This window comes from Nanorana parkeri, unplaced genomic scaffold, assembly GCF_000935625.1.
Source record: "Nanorana parkeri isolate BGI_ZX_2015 unplaced genomic scaffold, ASM93562v1 scaffold869, whole genome shotgun sequence".
Classification (NCBI taxonomy): Eukaryota; Metazoa; Chordata; class Amphibia; order Anura; family Dicroglossidae; genus Nanorana; species Nanorana parkeri.
The window spans coordinates 155,836-167,972 of record NW_017307137.1 but is presented as its reverse complement, the minus strand read 5'-3'; positions in this window follow the sequence as shown (position 1 = coordinate 167,972).

Below are 12,137 nucleotides of genomic sequence, written 5' to 3'. Positions count from 1 at the left end.
CCTGGTTTCCTGATTGGTCGGGAGGCTGGCCAATCACGAAGCTGGGTACCCGTATAATGATGAAGCGCTCGGCTCTCTGATTGCCCGGGAAGCCGGCTTCATGCTCCCTCGTCACCTCGTGATGAGAGAGCATGGAGCCAGCTTCCCATCCAATCAGGATGCCGGGCGCCTTGTCATTACATGGCGTCCGGCTTCCTGATTGGCCAGAAAGCCGGCTCCATGCTTTCTCGTCATCTAGTGATGAGAAGCATAGAGACGGCTTCCCTGCTAATCGGGGAGCCAGGTGTCGAGTCATTACACGCCGCCTGGCTTCTTTAATGGGATTTCCGATATCGATATTCAATATTGGCGAGTAACTGGTTTCGGTGCATCCCTACTGAGAACATATTAACGCACACACCAAAACATACAGATAAGATCCACAATTGGGTAACATATTTGTGTTATACTGCTGATTACTAGAGGAAAATTACTGCTGCTTCATATGTGCTACTATACTGCTAGCATGTAGGAGCCATGACTAATCACTATTTAAGAGGACCTGTTGAAAAAATACCCACGTTTTGCCTCACCTCAACTGACTATGTATACTATAGACCAGCGATATCCAAACTTTGGCCCAGCTGTTTTCGGATCTACAAGTCCCATGAGGCAATGCAGCCACAGGCATGTCTTCCAGAGGGAGATACATGGGATTTGTAGCTTTAGCATAGCTCGAGGATCAAAGTTTGGCTACCAATGCTATAGACCTTACTTTTTACTTTGCTTTGGGCCCCTAATTCTGTTGAGTCTCGCAGTACAGAATGTCAGAATATGAGGCCTCCTTTTAGGCCTGATTCACACTCGGCTATCCGAGAACTTGCGTTTGTGAGTGCTTTTGCCATGGTTGCTATGCATGATCCCATTCATTTCAAAAGGCTGCTGAATGCACGACAAACGTGGCAGAGAAGCTCATGCAGCATTTTCAGCTGCCAGCTTCTTGCATTTTTTGACCACGAGTTTAATACACGTCCACGCAATTCAAAAGTTCAAAAACACAAGCGCCATGCACCTTTCTGACACGCTTTTAGTGCGCATTCACATAACGCCAAAGTGTGAACCAGGAATAAAAAAAAAAACTAAAGTAAATTTTTTTTTAAGTTTTGGACAGAGTAATGGAGGGTTATAACCCTTGTCAGGTTTTTTTTGCCATCTGTGTCCCATTGGGGAGATGTCCCTTCACTTCCTGTCCAATAGCCACAACAGTAAGTGAGAGTAAACCCCTCAAAGGGAGGGGAATACCAGGTGGTGGTCAGCAGGGTCACCTGAACTAGTGTCTCCATTGGAAGATTTGCCATCTATTCCTGTTCTGGTGACAACCCACAATTTGGGATTTTCTTTCACTTTTCAGTGATAACAGTCACCAGTTTTGGCTTCAGTTAGACTTTCATTTTCTTTTTTCTTTCTTTTAAAAAATTCTTTATTTATAATTGTCATAACAAAAGTACAGAAAGGAGACAACAAGCGCAAAAAGTCCATAAAAAACAAGGTCATCATCACAAGATATTGGTTGTGTAGAAATAAACAGAAACAAGAACATAAATTCCTAACATGTCATCATGAAAAAGTGGGCAATAAGAAGAGGCCATAAAGCACATGACAAAACTACTACATAATAAACTATGCGCCTTCTGCTCCTGTACTCCCATGGCTTTTTATCACAGAGTTTTAACTGACAAACAAGTAACTCGCAAGAAACAAGAGTGGGAAATCAAAGAGAGAAGGCAGGTTAAAAGGAAGGGGAAAAGGGGAGAGAGAGCGAAGCAAAGAAGAAAAGACAAAAGAACCAGACAGATCCAGAAACAAGTAAAATCAGGAAAGGGAAACAACCAGGAGCCACCTAGCCCCTACTGTAGAACCAACCATCCTACAGGCCGTCAGGGTTCTGGCCCAGGAGAGACATATATTCAGAAGAAAAGGTAAAGTCGTGCCAGTAAAACCACTTCTTTCTGATGGCTTCCTCTCGACGGTGGAAAGACGTAGTCAAGTCCTCCATAGCACACAACTCTTGGACCTTTCTACACCATAGAGCGAGGGCCAGTGGGAAGGTCTCTTTCCAGCAGAGTGGAATACAAACTCTTGCCGCGTTGATCAAATGAACCAAGAGTGATCTCCTGTAGTGACGTCTCGACAGGTGGTTTAAATTGAGTAAATAGACAGCAGGGCAGTCACCCAGGTCAAACCCTGTCAATTTCTTGGACCAGAAGCGAACTCCTACTCAAAACGCCTGGAGGATAGGAAACGTCCAAAAAATATGCAATAATGTGCCCCAAGCTTGGTTACAGTCACTTCCAAAAAAGGGGAGAATACTGTGGAAAGACCCTATGAATAGATACAGGAACTCTGTGCCATCTAGATAAAAGTTTAAAGCCTGATTCTTGAATTCTGCAGGCCATGGAAGACTTATGGGCAAAGTAAAAAAGCCCTTTGGGCTTCGGAGAAAGAAACTCTCAAGTCCCTCTCCCAGTTTCTGAGATAACCCAGAACTTTCTCATTAGAGGAACTGTTAAGCATACTATACAGGAGCGAGAGCATGTGGCACAGTGGGACGGGATCTAGGCATAACATTTAAAAAGGGGATGAGCCCTCTCTCATGTCCTCGGGTTTGGGCAAGATAAGTAAAAAGTGTCGAAGCTTGGCTGCCCTCCAAAGGGGAAGAGGAGGTCAAGACCTGACCTCCTGAATGGAGGCCCAGGTTCCTGAGTAGATGAAGTGACAGGCCCTGAACTTATTGGCTTGGACCAGAAGAGTAAAGGCCAGATCTAAACGGCCTGGAATAAAGAGGGGGTGACCAATGATTGGAGAGGAACAGGTTAAATTAGCAGGTTCACTGAGGAGGCTCCACAGCTGCTTCACCACTAACCAGGTTGCACCAATCGTAGGATGGGAGCATAATTCAGGGCCCACAGCGTTGAAAAGATAAGGGGGTCCAGACAGAGGCTGGTCATGTCGGTTTTGTTCTATGTGGACCCACAATTTGAAGGGTGCGTGCTTGCACCAATCTAGTACCCTGGACAAATGGGAAGCCCTATAATAGAGGACCGAATCAGGGAATCCAATCCCTTCATTTAGTTTCTCTGGTTAACCAAAAACCATTAACTCGATGTATCCTATTTGCCCATAAGAATTTAATTCAGCATGTAGGGAGTGAAAAAAGCTGCCAAGAATCATAATCGGAAGGGTCTGGAACAAACATAGGATGTTCATTTTGATGATGTTATTCCTCCCGAACCAAGAGATGTCCAATGCCTTCAGGTTCAAGTAGAAGTGGGAAATTCAGGGAGAAAACTTCATCCAGATAAGCGGGTAGGTGCACCCCTGAAACCTGAAAACTACCCTGGAGAGCTTGAATAGGGCCAGCAAGGACATTAATAGACATTATATTTGTCCAAAACTGATCCTGATTTTTGTCAGATATTGAATATATGTTGCTCATGATTTCTTTAATACTTTTGCTTAAACTGCCAGATTGTGTAAAGGAATGATTGCATTGCTGGCAAAAATCAAGATGCGTATTTATTAAACCTGAAACCAATAGAATAATATTGATTTTTATTAACAACTTATGACAGTGTTCTAACTGCTGTTCTATGACAAAAGAAAGTGTTTTGCCTTAGAATTGCTCACCTAAAGAACAGTGTTCCAGACTAATTTAATATATTGTATACAGACATATACAGTACATATAGAGCTGCAAAAGCACCACTGCAAATATTTGCTGGCTTTTATCCTAGAAGGAAGTAGAAGTAAAAAAAATAAAGTTGTCCAGGTTAATTTGTATATTACTCGTGAATATAGTTCTACAGCTTCCTGGTAGAAGCAGAGATTTCTATTCTAGTGCATTTCATCCACTGACTGTCTAAATATGCACTTGTGAGATCTTGTGAGATCGGATGCAACATGTTAGTAGTCTGTAAGTATAAAAAATCTTTATATCTTTGTTTTTAATGTTATGCTATCTACAGCATAGTCATTCTAGCCATAGCATTTCATAGAAATAACAACATATACAGTGCATGTGCAGTTTGAGCCTGCACTAGTTCATTCAAAACAGTTTGTATTTTGTGTAATAAGTTATATAAATGGCTTCTACAACAAGTTATGTACAACGTATATGCAATTAGTTGTTGCAGTTTTTGTCACTGGCATTCATCATATGTGTTGGAATTCCTGCACATTGTACTAACATTGTGCTGTCCAATACAACATTTTTAAGGTCATATACAACTTCTGCATTAAAGGCTATGAGCAATTACAAGCACACGTTTCTCAAATGTGAAAATGTGTTGCACTAATCAGCATACATTTGAATTGAATTGCAATGTATTTGCTATACAGTGTTTGTTGTGTATGAAATCTGTCTTGAAAAAGTACACTGTATTTCCATTGTAAACTATATTTCATTTCCTCTGCATACTGGCCCACCGAGAGATTGCTCCACCCATCTACTAGGGACAGACAAACAAATAATAGGTTTAAAAGTCCCAGCCAGTGGTTTTCCTGTCTCTAATAGTTGGTTCACTGCATTTTAGGTGTTTGTTGGTTTTATGCTCCCTAGACAAGGATCTGATAGGTAACCTTGGTATATTTTAACCCCCTTGTTCATCTTTTAGCCAAACCTTTTGACTATGACTTGAGATCTTAAAGAAAATAGTCATCCTTTTGACTTAGAGGCTGATGGCTTTGATGAAGAGGTGGACTAAGGGGAATTAGAGGATCAGACTGACACTCTAGTGGTTTGTAAAAAAAAAATAATTAAATAGATTAAGGGTACTGAGTATCAGCTACCAGAGATTTACTTTAAATTTCTCAGCACAAAGAATGGGAAAACTTTTAAAATGACCCTATAGCTATGCTAAAAGTACTCAATGGTAACAACCTTGTGAAAGCACAGGCTGAATAATTACTTGTCCACTGGTCAGCAAAGGAAATCTTTGCTGCCTTCAAGAGCTCCTGGAGGCAGAGCTGTTGCTATCTGTCGCTTCCAAGTGTGTCAGATAGTGTTTGCCCCACGACATGATGTGGCAGCCGCTAAAGGATACAGTAGCGATGAAGGGATCAGTGGGAAGTGTTGGATAGATGCAGTGCCAGGAGCTTTTGAAGGAAGAGAGGATATTCCTTTTTAGCCTATTATTTTACAGGATGGCATCCATTGGGCACTTTTAGAATAGCATCACATTTGCTTTAAAGATGACATTTATGAAGAGCAAAACTCTAAACAGTACAATGTCTTCCAACCTATAAAGCTATACTGTCTTTGGTTAAATCTAAATGGAGTGAGATAAAAATGCATTTATTGCCTAATCTGCTTAAAGGGGACTTCACGTTAAAGAGGAGGATAATAAATTATGGGCAAAATGTCCAGCGATGGATAGGGACTCAAATATCCCCATTGGAAGATACGGGCATACTAAAACATCCTAGAGATAAAAAAGAAAGGTATTTTTTAAGGGACTTTAGGAGACTTTTGTGGCAGCTTTTAATCCTTCTTTAGCTATGAGTTGTGTGGAGCTCTTACTTCTCATGGTGGAGATTAAGTACTCAATATAGATGGGTACCAAAGGAGATGAAAAAAGGCTACAGATTGGAATTAAGCAATGGTGCCACATAAAGACTCAAATTCCCACCTTGTCAATCCTCAGGTGCTGCAAAGAATTGGAATCCTCAACTCTTTCATTTTGGTCATTTTGGAGGTTCCAGACAGACTCAGAAAGTGGGGACATATATTACTTGAACCTCTTTCTAGTTCCAAAGGCAAATGGTAGTGAAGAAATGCAAAATGCATTTCCTTGCCTTGGCTGTGAATTTGATTCCCAGGCACACTTGGTTTATATCAATGCAGAGAGATGCATGTTACTTATTAAAATTGCACCAAAAAGATCATACACGAGCAGTTTATCTACCTTGAGTCTTCATTATGGTCATAGTAGCAGAAGTAGCAGCCTCATTAAGACTTCAAAAAAGGCATCAGAATAATCCAGATACTGCTAACATTTTTTTTAGAGAAGGATTCCAGGTAGAATAAAACTTAATCCTTGCAGTAGGGCTACCCCTGCACTGCAAGGGTTAAGTGCTTGTTTTCATCTAGGGTATAAAATAACAAAGATTTACTCACCTGAACCTTGATCCCGCCTGGCTGCAGGGGTAAACCCAATGCAAGGGTTACATTTTATTTTGCCAGGAGTTCTTCTTTAAAGGAGAACTATGGGGTCAGTGTTTTTCCCCATAGTTCTCCTTAGGGTAACGCTCGCGGTATACTGAGACGCCGCAGCCGGATCGGATCCCGACTTAGACGACGGGATCCGCCCAGCTGCGTGAGTGACAGCTGGCTCTGCCTATCTAGTGGCAGAGCAAGCTGTACCCGCCCCCTCCCCCGTCCATTCCGCCAGTCAGCGCTGGCAGATCGGAGAGGGGAATCAAGCCCCTCCCCCTGTCACGGCAGAGAGCCGTGACAGGATCGAGAGGTGAGCGAACCCGGTATGTGTTCGCTCACCTCCCGATCTACTGAGCCGACCTGTGACAGTCTCATTGTCACAGGTCGGCTAGAACTATGAGGTGAGTGGAAATCACTCATCTCATAGTTCTCCTTTATTCACTTCCTGTCCGTCCATTTAACTACAGTGGCTTCTTGAATGCGGGTGGGAGTTTTAAAACGTCCTTTCCCCCACTTCCGCCTGTGCGTGTGCGCTGCGGAGACTGACTGCAATTTAAACAGCCGGCGATGGCTCTTTATATACAAGCCTTCGGGCGGCTATAGAACTCCCCATTCGCTTGTATGATGCATGCAAGTGTGCGCCTTCGCTTATGTCGCCGTCTGTTCTGGCCTCTGCTGTGCCTGGTGCGGGCCTGGGACCGGCACGGCAGCTCTCTGGACGGAGATCTGAGGGAGTTCAGCACACATCCTCCCACTGGTCTTCCCTCCAATCTCTGAATGAGTAAGTAATGTGTATTACATCACTTGCGCCTTCAGCTGTCATTTCTCCGGCTTCTGTAGCCCGGAGAGAAGCTGGTGAAGCAGATCTCTCATTCATCAGCTTCTTCGTAGGTTTCTAGGTGACATAGGGATCTAATTGACTCCTGATGTCTCCATAAAGAGAACCTGTCACTGTATATGTGATAGCAATAAAGCTAGGTGTAAAAAAGTTTAAAAAATTAGTCACATCAAAATAATGTAGGTCACATATAAATGTTTTTTTTTTTAAACACAAAATTTTTAAAGTCCTCTGCCCACACATACACAGATACAAACGCAAACATGCGTCGGGTGTGCCCATGTGTGAAAACTAAAATTGTGCCGTAAATGTTACATATCACCGCAAACGTTGGAGCATGAGCAATAATTCTAGGGCCATCAATCACTGTTAACACTAAATTGATGAATGGTAAAAGCTTTTAAACTAGGGCTGTGGAAATTTAACGATTCATTTCCTGATTAATCCTTAAACTTTTTGATCGATGAAAATTATTTTGATCGATCAAAAATGAAAACACTCACCTCTATGCCGGCTTTCGGGAGTTCCGTCACGTACATCGACGTCACCGGACTCCTCCCCCAAGTGGCTCTGTCGGCTAACGAAGGGAAGGGGGGAGGAGTCCGGTGGCGTTGATGTCCGTGACGTCACTGGACTCCTCCCCCTTCCCTTCGTTACCCAATGGAGCCACTTAGGCCGGTGAGTAAAAGGCCTATACACATACAGCACAGCAATGAAGTAATAAAATGAACTGGGATCACACTAATCCAGCGTTATTATTCTGAGTTGCCCCACTCAAGCGGCGGCCATATTGAGTGGGGCACGTGAGATTAATAACGTGCTGGATTAGTGTGATCCTAGTTCATTTTATTACTTCATTGCTGTGCTGTATGTGTATAGGCCAATGTAGTTTGATCTGTATATGCGTTATAATTAATCGAAATTAATTGATTAAAAACAATTTTGATTAATCGAACACGAACATTTTAATCATTACCAGCCCTATTTTAAACCATCACCTATGGCCAGTTTTTGGTATGGTGGTTTTTAGCAATTTCACAAGCGCGCGCAATTTTAAGGATTTACATGTTTGGTGTCTATTTACTCGACATGACCCCGCCTTTTATATTTGACCAAAAAATTGGGTAATAATAAATGTTTTAGGAGATAACGTAGGGAAAAGGTTTTATTTAATGTTTAGTACTTTTTTCTTTATATAGTAAAAAATAAAACCCCCAGTGGTGATTAAATACCACCAAAACAAAGCTCTATCTGTCCCCAAAACATTATATAAAATTATCCTGTCTGCGTCCGAGTAAGGACACCCAGACCTGCACAGATGTGATGTTTGGGTGTGCGTATGACAGCGTACGGCTTAATGCTGTGTGAATGAAGCCTAAAGGTCGACATAACATCTTTGAGCACCTTTGTTGACAATTCTGTTTCAGCTCACCACTGTATAAGAAGAAAAATTAGGGCAGTTGCCCTTATGTCAGTTCAGAAGGCCAGAGATTCCTCCTTGGATTGGGTGATTATGTCACCATCCTTCTGAGCTTTTGTTGAATTGCAACATGTCACACCGTGTTCTAAACAGTACAATGTCTTCCAACCTATAAAGCTATACTGTCTTTGGTTAAATCTAAATGGAGTGAGATAAAAATGCATTTATTGCCTAATCTGCTTAAAGGGGACTTCACGTTAAAGAGGAGGATAATAAATTATGGGCAAAATGTCCAGCGATGGATAGGGACTCAAATATCCCCATTGGAAGATACGGGCATACTAAAACATCCTAGAGATAAAAAAGAAAGGTATTTTTTAAGGGACTTTAGGAGACTTTTGTGGCAGCTTTTAATCCTTCTTTAGCTATGAGTTGTGTGGAGCTCTTACGTCTCATGGTGGAGATTAAGTACTCAATATAGGTGGGTACCGAAGGAGATGAAAAAAGTCTACAGATTGGAATTGAGCAATGGTGCCACATAAAGACTCAAATTCCCACCTTGTCAATCCTCAGGTGCTGCAAAGAATTGGAACCCTCAACTCTTTAACCCAGACCTGCACGGATGTGATGTTTGGGCGTGCGTATGACAGCGTACGGCTTAACGCTGTGTGAATAAAGCCGAAAGGTCGACATAACATCTTTGAGCACCTTTGTTGACAATTCTGTTTCAGCTCACCACTGTATAAGAAGAAAAATTAGGGCAGTTGCCCTTATGTCAGTTCAGAAGGCCAGAGATTCCTCCTTGGATTGGGTGATTATGTCACCATCCTTCTGAGCTTTTGTTGAATTGCAACATGTCACACAGTGTTCTTGGTAGCAGGCTATTTCCAAAAAAACTTCTACGTGATGGATCTCAAATATTATATTATTATGAGAATGATTCCAGGCTCCCTGTCATAAGTGGTCTAAGTATTCCATAAAACTGGGAAAAAGAGTTAATTTTGCCATTCTTTTTTCAGTTTCCAAAAATGAAAAGTAAAATTATTTGGTACATTTTTGAAAAAGCAGTTCTGCATTGTGTTTGGTTGGCTAAGGAATGATGAAAGGATGAACATTTCTTCAAAGCATAGGGAATGTTTAAAAAAAAGACACAAAAGACTTTGTTGCAAGGATTACAAGAGCCATCACCATGACTTATGTTGCTACAAGGAAGTATCCTTCAGTGGTGCATTCCACGAGGACAGTATCTGCCTCCAGGACAAAAGGAGCTTTAGCATTCGTAGAATATATCTGTAAGGCTGTTATATGGGCTAGTCTCCACACGTTCACCTAAACAGTACCTCCTGGAGCTCCAAAACAGTCAAGATCTGGCTTTTCTTCCTGCTGTTGTCCCACCCTAATGTACTGTATGTTTCTCTGTGGGCTACTGTGGAGAAGACACGGAAGTGTGTCATCACCTTTACTAGTAATGCAATGTTCATGATTCCTCCACAACCTGCCCTCATATCCCTCCCAATATTTATTTGCATTATGAGGAAGTCCCTACAGTGGACTTAATTTAACTTTATTTATTTAGAATGCTTCTCAGCTCCATCTAGTGGCCATAATGCAGTATTTTCTGAATGTTACATTCGACCTGAAAGGAAAAAATGCTAACAACATTAATTTTTGTCTCTATTTTACACAGAACAAACGTTCACAGAGATACACAGGACAAATGGCTCTGCAAATTGTTTATAAATAGACCCCTAAGTTTTCTCAGATCTCACTTTCTTTGTATCATAAATGTTTTTATAACATATGTGCAGTTATACAGTAATAATCATGCTATCTCCCCTTACTGCCATGGCTGCCTTTTATAATATCTATTACTTTCCTCAACTATTTAAGGGAGAGCTCTATAGTCTTTTTATTGCATTTTAAATGTTAAAGTGATGAGCTTAAAGTGAAGAGAGAAGCTGATTGGTTACCATGGGCAACTGCTCCAGATTTTGTCTGCTCCAGTTTTGATAAATCCCCCTCACTGTATATATTCATATTGTTGAATATATATGTTTTTCTTAATTATCTACATATAAATATTACATGTTTTAATTGTTTTTACCGAACCAAATTCAATCCAGTGTCTTTAGCTTCTTTAATGACTCGGGGTCACATTAAAGTTTACAGTTTTGCATAGATTGAGGTATGTTTGTGCTATTAACCACACTGACAAGTTGTGCCTCAGCCCTCCTCCTTTCTTCTATAACACATCAAAATAGTAAATATAAGTTTAGTTGTAGTAATATAACAAAGCACTTCATCACATTGCCAAAAGTGTTATAAGCCAACCTGTGGAGGGTTGACGTTTATCCATATCAGTTAGTCATTGTTTTCCTGTGACTTTATGGCCCCTTTCACACGGGTGTTGCGTCAGCCCATTTTTGACCCATGATTACACAGATGATAAACGGGCTGTAAAGTGATCATATGGAGATGATATAAATATCTATGGATCTCCTCCTGAGACAGAACAAAGGCACCAGAGGGAAACAGTGACATTATTTTTGCAAAGGACATACTTCCTCCTTTACATTGTATAATCAGTGCTTGTCAATCATTTTTCTATATAGATTTTATACATTTGGGCTGGACAAAAGACAAACATGAATAGCTTTGTTTTTGCATGTTTGTTGCAAGGCTAAAGGTCATGTAGCTTGCAATTTTGAAATATAAACATGATATGACTGCTAACCTGGTTTTGTGAGTGCCTTGAGGTAATGCAGAAATGTACAGTATTTACACATTTCTTCCTTGAACTAATAGCTTAGTGATGTATGGATATGCAATATTATTATTATTATTATTACTATTAAATATTATTATTATTATTATTGCTGTGGTTGTTGTTATTATTGTTATTTTGTATATAATCTTTATCGAAGAGAGTTCAGCCTCTTAATTTGGTTGGTTTACCATTAGGCACACTAGGTCTAAGACTGTAGTTGGCAGACACAACAAGATGCTTTTTCCCTGTATAGTAATCACAAGCACATTTTTTCTAATCATCAGTCCTCTAATCTAATCTTATTTACATACTGCCACAAAGTTATGAGCTAAGTTATGAGAAATAAACAAGGAAATGTTCTGTGTAAAAGCAGGTACTGTAACAGAAGTGTGTTCCTTTGGAGGCCACAGATTGTGTACTTGTAGGATACAACGATAGAAATGTGGTCATGCTCATTATATTGCACAGTAACTTATGGCAGTCAAACAGAATTCAAGCCTCCGCTGTCTAGAATTACTAGATATATTTAGACTGATAACAGATTGCTTGCTATAGATAACTGCCCTTTGTACTCCTCCTTTTATACTTCCTTTAGGGCGTGTGCACATAAGAAGCACAAAAATACCAAGCATATATTAATGTTTATTCATAGACAACTATATTAATATTTGAAGTATTTCAAAGCATTTTATGAGAATTTGTAAACATGGTGACATTTTGTAAAGCAGAGTCTTCCTCCTGTCCATTTCCATACCTCAGTACGGACATTCAGTAACATGGACGGGAGGAAGAATGAATGTACTACAAGTGTGCTGACGAGGCGGGATGGGGATGGGAGGTTTGTGGATTTGGGTTGCGACCATGTTTCATGTTACACCCTAAATATGGATGTAACATTAGAAAAAAATGGTCAGAAAAG